We start from the raw sequence: 17,285 nt of genomic DNA, 5'->3' as shown, positions 1-17,285 counted from the left end.
ATTAGGGGCAGATTCCGGTCCGTTCTTAGAGGTGGCACTAAAGACTTTAACAGGGTTTAATCGATCTGAAATCCACCTTTCTCTCTCAGCTGAAGACCACAAGTCAGTCTCACTGTGATGGAGACCACAGAACCACTGATGGGGCTTTGAGATGAGGTTGTCGGAATGCCTTTTGGCTGGACAATATATTTTTAGGTACGACATGAGAAAGTGCTTACGCACGCACGCACGCACGCACGCACGCACACAACTTCGTAAAGTTACTTTCTTCAGAAAGAGGACGATGACTCACTGGTTATGAATATAACATGAAGGATGAATTGTTCCCCCGAATGTGTCCGTGACTCATTAATTAAAAACATTTGGGGATTTCTCATGGAGCCTGACGCGTCCGGTTCAATCAGCCTTCGTCCTCACGAGCTCAGCCGTCAGTCCTGGGATGACCTCCTCCCCGTCGTGTTTCCTGGCCGTATCTCTGGAACCAGGAACGCTATCCCCCCCCCCCCCCCCCCGCCCCTCGAGGTGTAGTTCCATCATTCATAAAATGTTCACCTGAAAGTCAATAAACCCAATTGACACGGTTTTCACTGTGGATTTTATTCTGTTCCTCACACGCTCCCGATTGGACAGGAGCCCTCATCCCCAGGGCGCGATCGTGTCCAATCAGGGTGCGGGGTTTGATGGTGCGGCCGGTAATGAAACGGGGGATTCATTGATTGAAGCATCAGAGGCCTACCCTCTGGACGCGGGCGTGCGCTGAATGTTGAGGGCGAATCCGATAACGCGCCAGGCCTCTGTCGTGTACAGATGAGCGGGCTGCAGGAGCCCCGGGCCGCCGGAAAACTGCAGTAATGGCGAAGTCAGAGGGGTGTTCGTAAAGATGGGGGGGGTCTGCTGCAGAGCCTCTGTCTGTACGCGGGGGGGGGGGGGGGGGGGGATCACAGCGTGCTGTCGTCTTGTGTGTCGCTTGCCGTGAGGAGAAATCGATAGCGGTGTGTGATGGACTATCGGGGCCAGCCTCTAGGATGCACGACTGGGACCCAGAAGGTTGGTGGTTCGAGCCCCAGTGTAGATGCAATCAGTTCTGTTCAGTGCAGCTGTTTTGCCCTTGAGCCAAAGCCCTTAGCTGATCCGCGAAGCATGGCTCCTGGGGGAATTGGGCCCCCCGCTCAGTCTAATCAGCTGTAGTAGGCTTTCGATCAATGTGTCGGCGAAAATAACCGAGAACATGTTGAAAATAGCCCTGCTGGTTTGGTTCCACCTCCTCCCCTTCCGCCGCGTCGACCTCCGCGGCCGAAACGCATCGCTCATCCCTGACCCCATTCTCTCTGAGACACGGCTGCTGGTCACCTCTGTGAACATGCTAATGCTAACGGCCGCAGGTCACCTCTGTGAACATGCTAATGCTAACGGGCGCAGGTCACCTCTGTGAACATGCTAATGCTAACGGGCGCAGGTCACCTCTGTGAACATGCTAATGCTAACGGCCGCAGGTCACCTCTGTGAATATGCTAATGCTAACGGCCGCGGGTCACCTCTGTGAACATGCTAATGCTAACGGCCGCAGGTCACCTCTGTGAACATGCTAATGCTAACGGCCGCAGGTCACCTCTGTGAACATGCTAATGCTAACAGCCGCAGGTCACCTCTGTGAACATGCTAATGCTAACAGCCGCAGGTCACCTCTGTGAACATGCTAATGCTAACGGCCGCAGGTCACCTCTGTGAACATGCTAATGCTAACGGCCGCAGGTCACCTCTGTGAACATGCTAATGCTAACAGCCGTGGATCGTCTCTGTGAACAGGCTAACGCTAACAGTCGCGGGTTGTCTCTGTGAACATGCTAAGGGTAACGACCACAGGCTGTCTCTGTGAACGTGCTAACGCTAACGGCTGCGGGTCGTCTCTGTGAACAGGCTAATGCTAACGCTCGCTGCTGAAGCTAACGGTGTTCCCCCCTCTCCTTGGCTGTGATGCATTTTTGTTTCCAGAGCTCTGTAGCTGTGCCAGGGCAGGAGGACTGCTCTGCCAGGCTATTTATACACCAGCGCTGGCCTCGATTCAGACTCTGTTTGTCCTTAAATTTGACTTACAGATAAAAGCACACGTCGAGTCCCCCCCCCCAACAAACACACACACACACACACACACACACACCACCCCCCTATAAACACACATTCACACACCCCCCCTCCCTCCCCCACCTCCTACAAACACACATGCATACACACACTCGCAAGCACACACACACACACACACACCCACACACACACACACACACACACACACACACGCACTCACTCACTCTGTCTCCAAAGTGTGACACAGGATAACTTAAGGGCAAACAGTAATTGGGTCCCAGACCCATTTTCAGTTGAATGTCGAGGAAGGGAAAAAGAAAGAAAGAAAGGTTGTCCAATTAGCCTTCTTCTGAGCCACACAACTCCCAGCTAACATATAAAAATACCTCAGCCAATGGAAATGGAGCGGAGTGTGTCTCACAGTGGTGATGAATGAGGAGATGTGTTCAGGGGCCGTATGGGCACCTTCTGCACGTGCTCAGTAGACGTGAGAAAGAGGCTTGGGTCCCTATATGACTTGTGCTGCTTGACTCAAAGTCCTGCATTTTCTCCTACCGTGCGCTACACCGCCTGATTTCACTCATTATTTTACCTGCTCTGGATAAGAGCGTCTACCAAATGCCTGTAATGTAATGTAATGTACAGATTAACTTCAGTCAGAGTTCATTATCAACCACATTAGTTCATGCCAATTCATGGAACCTTATTGGAAAGAGTTACCGAGACTTATTTACGTTTCGCCCCAGCTAGGGTGCAGGAATGGGATATGCATGTATTTCCGACGTTTGCTCTTGCGTTGACTCGTGTGTCTCTTCGTGTTGGGCGATAGCCGAGTGGAAAAATGGATTTGCTGTGTCTGGGGGTTCGGTTAGGTAAATGGCCGCCAAATGGAAATTGCAGGTTGTCAGTTTGAGGAATTGGGAACTGGGGAACTGCAGTAGCCTTCTCTGGATGAAATATACTCCTGACTGATTCTGTGGGTGTCGGGCAGGAGGAAACTACCTGTCCCAGTTGACTTAACTGCTCAAGGCAGAAGCACAAAATCACTTTAGTGTTTTTGTATGTTTTTATTTATTTCTATGTATGTATGTGTCTCTTTTATATTGTGTGCATGTTTATGTAAAGATATGTATATGTACAGGATTGTCAGTGAGCGCTTCTTTAGGTAGACCTGTACATCAGCTTTTAATGCAAATATTCAATCAGCCAATCATGTGGAAGCTATAAAACAGTAGCATAGAAGCATGCAGATGTGGTCAAGGGGTTCAGCTTTTTTTTAGAGAGCAAATGTCAGAATGGGGAAGAAGCATGATATGTGACTGAGACCGTGGAAAGATTGTTGGTGCCAGACAGGGTGATTTGAATATCTCAGAAACTGCATATTTTCACACGCATCAGTGTCTAGAGTGCTGAGAATGGTGCGAAAAACAAAATACTTCCAGTGAGCCGCAGTTCTGGTGGGAAACGTTTTGTTAATGAGAGAGGTCAGAGGAGAAGAGCCAGACTGGTCAAAGCTGACAGGAAGGTGACAGTTACAGAAATAACCACACACTGCAACAGTGGGAGGCAGAAGAGCATCTCTGAACACACAACGCATCATAACTCTAAGTGCATAGGCTACAGCAGGAGCAGTAGTTTAAGAAATGTGTAATAAGTGTTCGCTGAGTGTATGTATATGCACTGTATATGTATATATGTATGTTCTTAATATTCTTATATTTTATGTTTGTGCCTGAATTGCCTTGGCACGAATCATGCTATAGAAATACAGTACTGCGCAGAAGTCTTAGGCACCCTAGACTTTATTTTATATATATATATATATATCTATCTATATATATATGGATATTTTTGTGTGTGTGTTAGTATAAAAGAACACATTTGAGTTTTCCAAATATTCATTTTCCAAAAGATTGAATTTTACAGAGACATTTTACAAAGACATTTTTGTATTAAATTAAAAAAGTAATATTACTGTGAGCAATGTACTACTTTCTACACAAAAACTTGTTCAAGGCTGTCTGAGATCAACAGGCTTGGAACAAACCTCCCTGCTGATTGTCTCAGCCAATGCTGTTCTGCAGTTCTACATCTCAGAGAAGTGATCTCAGGGTGGTCACAAAAAATATATTGATTTGATTCAGTTTTTAACTATTCTGCCAAATGACTAAAATGTAATGTAAAATGTATAGTACGTTTATTTAGGACCTTTCATTGAATTATTTTTGAAAGAATCTTATCTGTGCAGAATGTTATACAGGTGCCTAAGACTTCTGCACAGTCCTGTAAAATGTGATTCATTTTAAGATATAGAAATTACATTTTAAAAAACTCGAGAAATTATAAATATTGTTAAAATGAAAGAATCATAGACTACCCCTTTAACAGGAAGTGGGCGCAGAATGCTACAGAACTGCTGACATGGAAATTGATGGGGCGTCCGAAGACAAATTTAAAGTGTTGGACCTTCGATGCCCTGCCCGTTCCGTTTATGGGTGCCCATAACTTATACAGAGGCAACGTATTTTCATGCTGTCACTTTTGTCAGCAAATGGTTTTTCCAGCGTGAACGTGAAGAAGCTAAAAAAAAATATGTCTGAGTAAAAGACTTACCGATGAATTAGTCAGACATAGCGACCATTAAGCTATACTAAATGTATACTGGAAAATGTAGTAAAATAACAGGCAGACCTGTCCAGAAAGTAAACGCCAGATCTCACGGATTCTCCTTTTTTCTGTCTAACTGCGATTCACACGGGAACACATTGTTCACTGTAAAAGGCAGATTCTATTTCTTTAATACTTGGAGAAATCCTGACAGCGACAGATTACTGTCTGTTTATAAATTCTACAACTGGGCATAAACTGGCGTCTGCTGACATAAAGCAATATTGGTCCTTGAAATGGAAGATTTTTCTTGCATTGGTTTTCGATTTTACAGGCACATATTGTACACAGAGCACCGGCAAGAATAACTATTTTCAAATGTCTAAAAGGTACAATGGGTAAGATCTTTGTGTTAAAACATTGTTACAAGACCATTGTAAATCCCTTTCCTACCATTGAAAAAGGCTGACTGGTATGTTGATTCACCCTCTGCCTGTGTATATTGTCCTTAAAGTCGGGTTTCAAAATATGCAGTTTATGGACCGACACTCTGACCCAAAACATTGTATAACTGGACAATAATTCAAGCTCATTGGTTGACAATTGGTTCTAATTGCCACAGCCAATGGCGTTTCAACGTCAGCGCGTTCACAGAGACGGAGTGAGATAGAGTGTTGTGGTTTGAAGGGGTTTGTTGCTGCTATTCCTCTCTTGACCATTAAGTCCAAACTTACCTTTTGTACCTTTAAAATCTCGACACAAACAAAGGATTGTCTTGAGTAAACCTGGCAGAGGACTGACTCGATTTGCAGAGTCTCCTCTCAGATTTGACTCGTTCGCCCTGGTTAAGTGTACGCGGACAGGGGACTGGAGACACACCAAGGGCAGGAGTTCACTCCGCTGCGGTCCGTTTTGTGATGTGGAATCTGACACCCTGGAGCGGGGGCGGGATTAGGGGAATGCCGCAGATCTATTTCTGTTTTACTGCTGCAGTGCGCACCAGATCCTGCACAACAATCGATGCGGAGAGAGGTCTTCTCAAAGTCAGCCAGTGTCGGGCGGGGGTCAGGATCTCTCCCGTTCCCAGGTCCGATCAGGATCTCTCCCGTTCCCAGGTCCGATCAGGATCTCTCCCGTTCCCAGGTCCGATCAGGATCTCTCCCGTTCCCAGGTCCAGTCAGGATCTCTCCCGTTCCCAGGTCCGATCAGGATCTCTCCCGTTCCCAGGTCCGATCAGGATCTGTCCCGTTCCCAGGTCCAGTCAGGATCTCTCCCATTGGGTTAGATCAGAAGCTGTCCCATTCCCAGGTCAAATCAGGCACAGAGTGGTCCAGACCTTGATTGGTGGTTGTTGTTCTTGTTTTTTCAGTTCTCAGTCGTGTTTCATTTCTCGTCTTTCATTAACTTGTTTGTTAGGATTGTATTTTTACTGGTTTCGTTTGGTTGTGTAAGCTGTTTATTGTTCATATGGAACTTGCGTTGTGCCGCTTTTAGATATAAATATAATCCATTCATCAGATTAATCAAATAGGCCCTGGTCCTCCTCTTTGTTGTACTCTAAGCAATTGCAGTTGTACTTGAGTTGTACTTCAGTGTTTTAGTGCACTTGTCCCTGGTTATGGGGATTCACTTTCATGTGCATCACTCAGGATTGGAGCTCCTGCCAAATGCCAAGAATGTCATGTAATATAATGAATCATTAGTCTCTGAATTCTGTTTTTATTTTAACATTTCTTTTTACCTCGGCGCAGTTGACGGAGGTTGTCTTTTTTCGCCCCGTTCCATCTGTCTGTGTGTTCGCCCTGCTGTCTCCGGTTGCAGGATGTCTCCATTCGCTCTGAATGTTTATGTATGAAACTGTGGGAGTCTTGGTCCTGGGGCGGAGAATAACCCATTCAGTTTTCACACCGATCGCCCAAAGGAGGTGTTCTCACACAAAAAAGGCACGTATCTTCAGAACGGAGTCACCAAGCACATTTAACGTTTACATTTTAGCCATGTAGCAGACGCTTCTGATCCAAAACGACTTACGAGTTCGTCAACGAGTTAAAAACACATCAAATCCATAAATGGCAAAACGCGCACAAAGAGCAGTTCAAACCAAAAATCTAAAGTCATAGTCCTTTTTTTATTTTTATTTTTATTTTTTTGTTGAAAATATTACGCGGTGTATGAGAGGGACATTGGAAGGGGGTGGGGGAAATGCTTTCCTGTCCCCAGGGAGGGAGGAGGGAGGAGGGGGGAGGGGAGAGGAGAACTAATCTCTGGCCTCTGAACAAATCTAGTGCAGATTGGCCACATGGTGTTGCGGTAATGGATTAAATTGCTTTACCAGTGGCTAGAAATCAAACCGGCATATCTCACGCCCGATTTGAGACACAGTCGTGAAAAATGCAGGCGCATAATGATCTGAAGGGCAGGAAATAAACGATTGACTTCTGGAGAATATCCGACACGTGCAACTGACACATCCTGACAACTGCATAGTGTTGGGGGAGGTTTGCACTCTGAGTCATCTTCTGAATGAAAATACTCTGAAAGTGATCTGAAGTGATCTCTTTCACTGTTGCATGCTGCACATTGACTCTGCGATGTAACTTTGGAGGGACGTTTTTGTGTTTTTGGAAGTGTGTGACAGTGTAGCGGTCGCGCACACTTTCTAAGAGGGTGTTAGCAGTTGTCCGGCAGCAAGGTTGGAGGTTCGATCCCCCGGCCTGGGTGTGCGCAACCAACATCTCCAGATGAGCAGATTTAGCCTTGCATGGCATATCGCTGTGTGTGTGTGTGTGTGTGTGTGTGTGTGTGTGTGTGTGTGTGTGTGCGTGCGTGCGTGCGTGCGTGCGTGCGTGCGTGCGTGCGTGCGTGCGTGCGTGCGTGCGTGCGTGCGTGCGTGCGTGCGTGCGTGCGTGCGTGCGTGCGTGCGTGCGTGCGTGCGTGCGTGCGTGCGTGCGTGCGTGCGTGCGTGCGTGTGTGTGTTTAATTGTATGGCGCTTTGTATAAAGGCTCTATATAACTGCAGTCCGTTTCCCATGCGTGCTGCCGGTGTGTGAGAGACAGACAGACCATTGCTTGTGGAACGTGGCATGACACAGTCATGGCGTAATGAGTTCTGAGCTTATGAAATAAAGAAAGGTAAATGTCAAAATATTAATGCGTTTCCCTCCCTGGCTAAACACCGGCAGAACTTTATCAGCAAAATGTTCCCAGAATTTGCCATAAAGCATAAAACAATGAGTGGTCTTATCCATTCTTTACACACTGCGGGTTTCCTACAGCAACTTTTAAATTTCTTTTCTCCTGTTGCTTTCGTTCCTGCGGCTTACTCCAGCCGAGCGTGTCGGCTGCTCGTTCCTCCTTCCTGAACGGCAGGCTCTGGCTGCCTTCAAATTAAACACGGAGCGCATTCGCTCAGAATCGGTAAGTAGTCCGAGTCGTTGGTAATTTAAAACACAGTGGGGGAAACCCATTTTCTCCCAATACAAAGCGCTGGACTCGCGGGTCTGTGTAGACTTGATTAAAAAGAGTTTCGTTCCGGTGAATTCTGAGAGATTCTCCACCGCAGTTCTCAAATGTCTCTGCTGACCGCCTTCTTGGACTTTATTTTTATTTTTTATTGTTGTAGTGCACTTGGCGGGGAGTCTGAACGGTGCACACATGCTGATGGGCCAGTGAGACACAGTGAGATTATCTAAGGGTCTGTACTGGTGAATGCAGGCTGTGACATCACACCGACTGCTTCGCTGTGCCCCACTTTAAATAATGTTTCAGCTCGGGCAGTAAATTCCATGTTTAACGCCGGCAACAGCTGCTCCTATTGGTGAAGGCCGTCGCCGCTGCGGAAACGGCTCGGCCAATGAGCGGCCCGGGATTTCAGACCTGCGGGGACGGCAGTTAAAATACCCGAGGGCTTGTCGCACACACGCCTGGAGCTGGTGTTGTTGTTTCCCTCCCGGTCTGTTCACCGCCCTCTCTGTAATCTCCTGTTCAATAAGGCGAATGGGACTCGAGGATTTACGTACGTTTATTGTTTCTGAAGATGGAACAGTTTCAAGGCGCTGCTCTAAATAGCTGGCTGTCACAGGAGTTTCTTTCTCCTTTTCTTCTGCGGTGGATTTACAGCGGGTGGGCCCCGCCTGGCTGAGAGCTTCATTTACTAAATGCACCCCCCCCCCCCCCACACACACACACCGGCTGGGTACAAATCAATTCATCGCTCTGACGCGCAGAAAATGCCATCAATTTTCCACATTGAAGTGTTTTATGTTGAAAAAGTGATCTGTTTTTATAGGCGTCCTGCACAATTCGCCTCGCTCCAAAGAAAGCACAGGCCTCTTTCTCTGGATCTGTTGTCTGTTCATATCTGCCCGCTTTTTACTCCCTCTGACTGTAAAAATGTGTGTGCTGACATTGATCTGGATCAGACCATCTCCAAAGGCTTCCATGTGAATGAGGACCTTTCTTTACACATGCAAGCTCTACACAGACACAGGGAGAACATGCAAACTCCACACAGACACGGGGAGAACATGCAAACTCCGCACAGACACGGGGGGAACATGCAGACTCCACACAGACACGGGGAGAACATGCAAACTCCACACAGACACGGGGAGAACATGCAAACTCCACACAGACACGGGGAGAACATGCAAACTCCACACAGACATGGGGAGAACATGCAAACTCCACACAGACACGGGGAGAACATGCAAACTCCACACAGACACGGGGAGAACATGCAGACTCCACACAGACACGGGGAGAACATGCAAACTCCACACAGACACGGGGAGAACATGCAGACTCCACACAGACACGGGGAGAACATGCAGACTCCACACAGACACAGGGAGAACATGCAGACTCCACACAGAAGGGCCCCAGGCAGCTGAACGAGCAGAGAAAAGAATACAGGCACAGATTTGGTATTTAATTCTCAGAATCGATCATGTCATGAAATATGTAGCACCCTGATGAAAACCTATCAACAGCGCTGAGCTCGGGAAAGGTCACAGCAGACTGCAGTAAAATCAAGTTGGAGTGAAACAGTGATCAAAAGTTCTCCTGAGCTGCTTCTGCCTGCAGAGGTACAGGCCACACCGGGGGAAAAAACAGTCTTAATATGACTCAAGTACAAAATATTACCTTGACTTAAGGGACCATTTGCTTGACAAGTGAAAGTTTGACTACATTGGCAAATCTTGTAATGATTCAAAGCAATGTTCCCGCCTCATTGGCAGTAGTTTTGTCTTATTTGCAACAACAAAAAGGGAATTGAAATAGATTTTTAGTCTCAACATAAGACTCTTAAATTCGGTCTCATCGATGTCAGCGGAAGTTGGCATCTTCCTGCAATGCAGCCGGTTTTGGTGGAAAAAAATAAAGAAACTAAGACAGTGTTTTATTTGGAAAGTGTAATTTATAATTCCCTTATTGCTAATACCAGATAATCTTAATTGAATCTTGAATTAAAAGCATAATTACAAGGATATTTCTTTATACGCATTAATTCTATCATGCAACTAAATCCATATAGAAGATTATGGAATTAATTATTAGGTTATGTTCAACTGTCATTTTCCTCTGAAGTTGTAGGTATTTTGTTGTCTTTTACATTTTACAAAAAGGTCACTTTTGGGGTCAAATGAGCAGAGATGAATAGTGAAGGGCTGATGAATGTTAAAGTTTCTTGACTGTTGGACATTGTGTGCATTTCTCTGGTGGGACAGAAAAACGTGGCTGCAAGCATGCATGTTATGGAGTTTTCCATTGATTAGCCATCATCTCGTAAAAAAGGCATCCATTAAAATAGATCTTGGAGGCTGAGGAGATGTCAATGAAATGCTGGGAAGAGCATCAGATTTGAGTTTTCAGAAGACTACTGACCGGCAGAATATTCTGGAGAATCTTGTCATGGCGAGTGTCTGAACAGGCAGAATGCGTTTATACAGGATCAGAGTCTCAGTGTCTGGATGTGCCAGCGTTGTGTGTTCCTGATCACAGGGTCTCTGTGTCTGGATGTGCCAGCGTTGTGTGTTCCTGATCACAGAGTCTCTGTGTCTGGATGTGCCAGCGTTGTGTGTTCCTGATCACAGAGTCTCTGTGTCTGGATGTGTCAGCGTTGTGTGTTCCTGATCACAGCATCTCTGTCTGGATGTGTCAGCGTTGTGTGTTCCCGATCACAGAGTCTCCGTGTCTGGATGTGCCAGCGTTGTGTGTTCCTGATCACAGAGTCTCCGTGTCTGGATGTGCCAGCGTTGTGTGTTCCTGATCAGAGTCTCTGTCTGGATGTGCCAGCGTTGTGTGTTCCTGATCACAGAGTCTCTGTGTCTGGATGTGCCAGCGTTGTGTGTTCCTGATCACAGAGTCTCTGTGTCTGGATGTGCCAGCGTTGTGTGTTCCTGATCACAGAGTCTCTGTCTGGATGTGCCAGCGTTGTGTGTTCCTGATCAGAGTCTCCGTGTCTGGATGTGCCAGCGTTGTGTGTTCCTGATCAGAGTCTCCGTGTCTGGATGTGCCAGCGTTGTGTGTTCCTGATCACAGAGTCTCTGTGTCTGGATGTGCCAGCGTTGTGTGTTCCTGATCACAGAGTCTCCGTGTCTGGATGTGTCAGCGTTGTGTGTTCCTGATCACAGAGTCTCCGTGTCTGGATGTGCCAGCGTTGTGTGTTCCTGATCACAGAGTCTCTGTGTCTGGATGTGCCAGCGTTGTGTGTTCCTGATCACAGAGTCTCTGTGTCTGGATGTGCCAGCGTTGTGTGTTCCTGATCACAGAGTCTCTGTGTCTGGATGTGCCAGCGTTGTGTGTTCCTGATCACAGAGTCTCCGTGTCTGGATGTGCCAGCGTTGTGTGTTCCTGATCACAGAGTCTCTGTCTGGATGTGCCAGCGTTGTGTGTTCCTGATCACAGCGTCTCTGTGTCTGGATGTGCCAGCGTTGTGTGTTCCTGATCACAGAGTCTCCGTGTCTGGATGTGCCAGCGTTGTGTGTTCCTGATCAGAGTCTCTGTCTCTGGATGTGCCAGCGTTGTGTGTTCCTGATCACAGAGTCTCAGTGTCTGGATGTGCCAGCGTTGTGTGTTCCTGATCAGAGTCTCCGTGTCTGGATGTGCCAGCGTTGTGTGTTCCTGATCACAGAGTCTCTGTCTGGATGTGCCAGCGTTGTGTGTTCCTGATCACAGAGTCTCCGTGTCTGGATGTGTCAGCGTTGTGTGTTCCTGATCACAGAGTCTCCGTGTCTGGATGTGCCAGCGTTGTGTGTTCCTGATCACAGAGTCTCCGTGTCTGGATGTGCCAGCGTTGCGTGTTCCCGATCACAGAGTCTCCGTGTCTGGATGTGCCAGCGTTGTGTGTTTCTGATCACAGAGTCTCCGTGTCTGGATGTGCCAGCGTTGTGTGTTCCTGATCACAGGGTCTCTGTGTCTGGATGTGCCAGCGTTGTGTGTTCCTGATCACAGAGTCTCTGTGTCTGGATGTGTCAGCGTTGTGTGTTCCTGATCAGAGTCTCTGTGTCTGGATGTGCCAGCGTTGTGTGTTCCTGATCACAGAGTCTCCGTGTCTGGATGTGCCAGCGTTGTGTGTTCCTGATCAGAGTCTCCGTGTCTGGATGTGCCAGCGTTGTGTGTTCCTGATCACAGAGTCTCTGTGTCTGGATGTGCCAGCGTTGTGTGTTCCTGATCAGAGTCTCCGTGTCTGGATGTGCCAGCGTTGTGTGTTCCTGATCACAGAGTCTCCGTGTCTGGATGTGCCAGCGTTGTGTGTTCCTGATCACAGAGTCTCTGTGTCTGGATGTGCCAGCGTTGTGTGTTCCTGATCAGAGTCTCCGTGTCTGGATGTGCCAGCGTTGTGTGTTCCTGATCACAGAGTCTCTGTCTGGATGTGCCAGCGTTGTGTGTTCCTGATCACAGAGTCTCCGTGTCTGGATGTGCCAGCGTTGTGTGTTCCTGATCAGAGTCTCTGTGTCTGGATGTGCCAGCGTTGTGTGTTCCTGATCAGAGTCTATGTGTCTGGATGTGCCAGCGTTGTGTGTTCCTGATCACAGTCTCTGTGTCTGGATGTGCCAGCGTTGTGTGTTCCTGATCACAGAGTCTCCGTGTCTGGATGTGCCAGCGTTGTGTGTTCCCGATCACAGAGTCTCCGTGTCTGGATGTGCCAGCGTTGTGTGTTCCCGATCACAGAGTCTCAGTGTCTGGATGTTGGATGTGCCAGCGTTGTGTGTTCCTGATCAGAGTCTCTGTCTGGATGTGCCAGCGTTGCGTGTTCCCGGGGCCCAGAGATGAGCTAGGAGGAGCCGTAAACAGAGCTGATAAAACCGCAGCAGGCCCCCTGGAGAGCCGCTGCGTCACTTAAATCAGGGTAAAACCGACAACAACACCAGTTAGGCTCCGTGAGCGTCCCGGGAAAGAGAGCGGTGGTGGTGTTGTATTTATTTCAGAGTTTATTTTTAAACCGTATCATTGCGTCAGCAAACCTCCCCTCCTCTGTGTGGCTGGTCCAGAGAGAGCAGGAGGATCATTTCCCTGCCGTCATTAATTAAACGGATTCTGATTTAATGAAACGGGGAGCAGGATAAGTACAGTGATTAGAGTGCTTCGGGCATTGTGGCTCAGGTTCATTACTGTAGGTGCTGATTGGCCGTTGTACAGTAACCTTGAGCGAGAACCTGCATCGCTCCCGGAATTATTCCGCTGTATGCATTAACATTTACAAATGCTAATGAAAGCCTTTCCCTCAACGCTCTTGCTCTGGATGTAATGAGAGAATGCTTTAACCTCCTCACCCCCTCCCTGTGACTGTTCCCCCCCAACCTGTGACTGTTCCCCCCCCCCCCTCCCTGTGACTGTTCCCCCCCAACCTGTGACTGTTGATCACCCCCTCCCTGTGACTGTTCCCCCCCCCACACTGTGACTGTTCCCCCCCACACTGTGACTGTTCCCCCCCACACTGTGACTGTTCCCCCCCACACTGTGACTGTTCCCCCCCACCCTGTGACTGTTCTCCCCCTCCCTGTGACTGTTCCCCCCCTCCCTGTGACTGTTCCCCCCCCTCCCACCCTGTGACTGTTCCCCTCCCACCCTGTGACTGTTCCCCTCCCACCCTGTGACTGTTCCCCCCCACCCTGTGACTGTTCCCCTCCCACCCTGTGACTGTTCCCCCCTCCCTGTGACTGTTCCCCCCCCCACCCTGTTCCCCCCCCACCCTGTGACTGTCCCCCCCCACCCTGTGACTGTCCCCCCCCCACCCTGTGACTGTTCCCCCCCCCACCCTGTGACTGTCCCCCCCCACCCCGTGACTGTTCCCCCCCCCACCCTGTGACTGTTCATCACCCTGAGTTCACTCTCTCTAGTTGTGTTCCTCCTGAGATTTCTGGAATTAATTCTTGCCTCTTTTTACCTTGTGTGCTTCGGGCATTGTGGCTCAGGTTCATTACTGTAGGTGCTGATTGGCCGTTGTACAGTAACCTTGAGCGAGAACCTGCATCGCTCCCGGAATTATTCCGCTGTATGCATTAACATTTACAAATGCTAATGAAAGCCTTTCCCTCAACGCTCTTGCTCTGGATGTAATGAGAGAATGCTTTAACCTCCTCACCCCCTCCCTGTGACTGTTCCCCCCCAACCTGTGACTGTTCCCCCCCCCCCCTCCCTGTGACTGTTCCCCCCCAACCTGTGACTGTTGATCACCCCCTCCCTGTGACTGTTCCCCCCCCCACACTGTGACTGTTCCCCCCCACACTGTGACTGTTCCCCCCCACACTGTGACTGTTCCCCCCCACACTGTGACTGTTCCCCCCCACCCTGTGACTGTTCTCCCCCTCCCTGTGACTGTTCCCCCCCTCCCTGTGACTGTTCCCCCCCCTCCCACCCTGTGACTGTTCCCCTCCCACCCTGTGACTGTTCCCCTCCCACCCTGTGACTGTTCCCCCCCACCCTGTGACTGTTCCCCTCCCACCCTGTGACTGTTCCCCCCTCCCTGTGACTGTTCCCCCCCCCACCCTGTTCCCCCCCCACCCTGTGACTGTCCCCCCCCACCCTGTGACTGTCCCCCCCCCACCCTGTGACTGTTCCCCCCCCCACCCTGTGACTGTCCCCCCCCACCCCGTGACTGTTCCCCCCCCCACCCTGTGACTGTTCATCACCCTGAGTTCACTCTCTCTAGTTGTGTTCCTCCTGAGATTTCTGGAATTAATTCTTGCCTCTTTTTACCTTGTGTGCTTGTTATTTGAGTCTTGTTGGGTTGTTATTTGGGGGGTTTGGATCTAGTTTTTTGCTCAGTTTTCTCTCTTTCTGCTACTGTGTGATTTATTTATTTTTCCCATCCGGTATGTTTCACACTAAACGCCCATCAGGTTCACTGAGCCCAGGTCGCTGTCACCTCACGGTTGTCACGGGGACCTCGCAGGGAGCAAATTTGTGTGTCTGTGTGTCTGTGTGTCTGTGTGTCTGTGTGTCTGTGTGTCTGTGTGTGCACCTGTCTGTGTGCGAGTGTGCGGATGGTGTGTCGGGTTATGTTGGAGGGGGTTATGATGAGGGGTTTTAATGAGCAGGGAGGAGTTTGGTCATGTTAGGTTGTGGGGGGGGGGGAGCAGTGGGGGGGGGGGGGGGGTGTTGAGTTATGGTGGGGGTTCCCTAATGAGCAGGGATGTGTTAGGTCATGTTGGGTTTGGGGCCGAGGGGGTGTTGAGTTATGGTGGGGGGAGGCTCAGGAGTGCAAACTGGACCCACTGCACCACGCTCAAATTGATGGCCTTCCCCAATTGGGCTTTAAGGGCCTTTAAGGACATGGCTGTGATGTGCTTACGAAGGCTGGATTCAGCTGCTGGAATGAGGTTTCCACCTGACAGAGCTCAACTGCAGGACCGCTTGTGGGCTGCTGACTATCAAACACCCCCCCCCCCCAAAACACTCACTGCTGGCTTGAGCATGACTCTCCACCATTATACTTCCAGGCGTTGCTATATCACTGTTCTCCTATACGGTTTCCCAGCTCCTGGAATTATACAGACGAACAGCTTTTCAGCTTCTCTGTTGAGAAGTCTCTCTCCGTTGCACTGGAGTCACAGTGAGCTGTGACATCACGCCGCCAGTGCGGCTTTAGCGTGGCTTTCGTTACTTCCTCCTGCACTTACGCGTAACGTTTTACATATTTCTCATTTTAAATTACGTTGCGAGTGATCGCCTTGTATGTTGATGGGCAGGTTTCATCCTGTATTTAGCTGGATTTAGAGACAGCGCCAGTTCGCCCCTGCGGTGAATATACAGTGTGAATATATGCCTTCATCAGACCTGAAGCGGGGTTTTGATGCGTTAATCTGAGAGGAGTTTCAAAGTGCCGATGCGGGATTAAAGAGGGGCGCTTGCTTTGGCGGTCTAAGAGCTGCTGGCGAATTGTGTCCCTAATCCACGTCCCCTTCCTGAGACGAGGGCGACTGTGATGCGTTCCTTCCGCCCGCTCTCAGCCCCAGTTTGTGCCGTCGGTTACTCGCTGGGCTGTTAAATGGCCGTTTCCAGGCAATTTTGCACCATTTCTTTTCCATTTTCATCTCATTCATGCGAGAGGAAGTCTTAAAGAGGTGACTAATCTGCAGTGTTGATGACTCGTCACAGGGTGGCAACTGCACAAAAGGGACATTTTTTTGCAATCAAAATGGCCGGTTTTACTAGCATTGCCTTCTGATTTTATTATTTCATTTAACAGGCACAATTCCCGTCACAACTGGAGTTTTTTCATTTGCTGTCCTGGGGCAGAAAGACATAAGTTGCAACGCTTTAACATTTACATTTGCATTTTAGTCATTTGGGAGACGCTTTTAATCCAAAGCGATTTACAAGTGCATAGGTTCGAAGTTAAAGCAACACATCCATAACTAGTAAAATACACATGAAGTGCTCTACTAAACATACAGTCATCATAAGTGCTAATTGTTATATTTAAAAAATAAATAAATAAAAAATACATATATTTGGGGTGAGACAAGAGGGATAGGGAGGGAGGTAGGACTAAGGTAGAGTTTGAAAAGGTGTGTTTTTAGTCTGCGTCGAAATAGCGGGAGGGATTCTGCTGTTCTGACAGTGGTAGGCAAGTCATTCCACCACTGAGGGACCAGAACGGAAAACAGGCGTGAACGTGCAGCTCGACCGCCAGGTTTATGGCAGAATTATGAAAATGACAAACAAGGTAGAAATACACGACAGAGAAACAGAGCTTTCCTTGTGCCATCAAGCAGTGAATGACTTTGGGGAAGTAACTATGGTGCTCTAATCCTTTGTAAAGATCTTAATTTATTTAATATGTCATCTTTAAACCATTTCTAAATTTGTAAATGAAGCCAGAGCAAAAGGCTGGATAATAAAATAACCTATTTCACTTAAAGAATGAATGTCTCATTTTGGGGACGCATGGTATTTGTTATTTCATGAATAACTTAAGGAAGGTTTTAGTGGTAGCTGGTGTCTCCTTCATTAATGGCATACATGTTTACACAGGTTGTAGATTTAACTGACAGTGAAATTAAAGTTTGAGCGTCAGGCAAAAATCTAAAGTTGAGCATCTTAAATGAGTTGGCTGTTTGGCGTCTGTCGCCGCGGGTTGGAGGAAA

This window comes from Conger conger, chromosome 16 (genome assembly GCF_963514075.1).
Source record: "Conger conger chromosome 16, fConCon1.1, whole genome shotgun sequence".
In the NCBI taxonomy this organism is placed as follows: Eukaryota; Metazoa; Chordata; class Actinopteri; order Anguilliformes; family Congridae; genus Conger; species Conger conger.
This window is presented reverse-complemented; position numbering follows the sequence as displayed.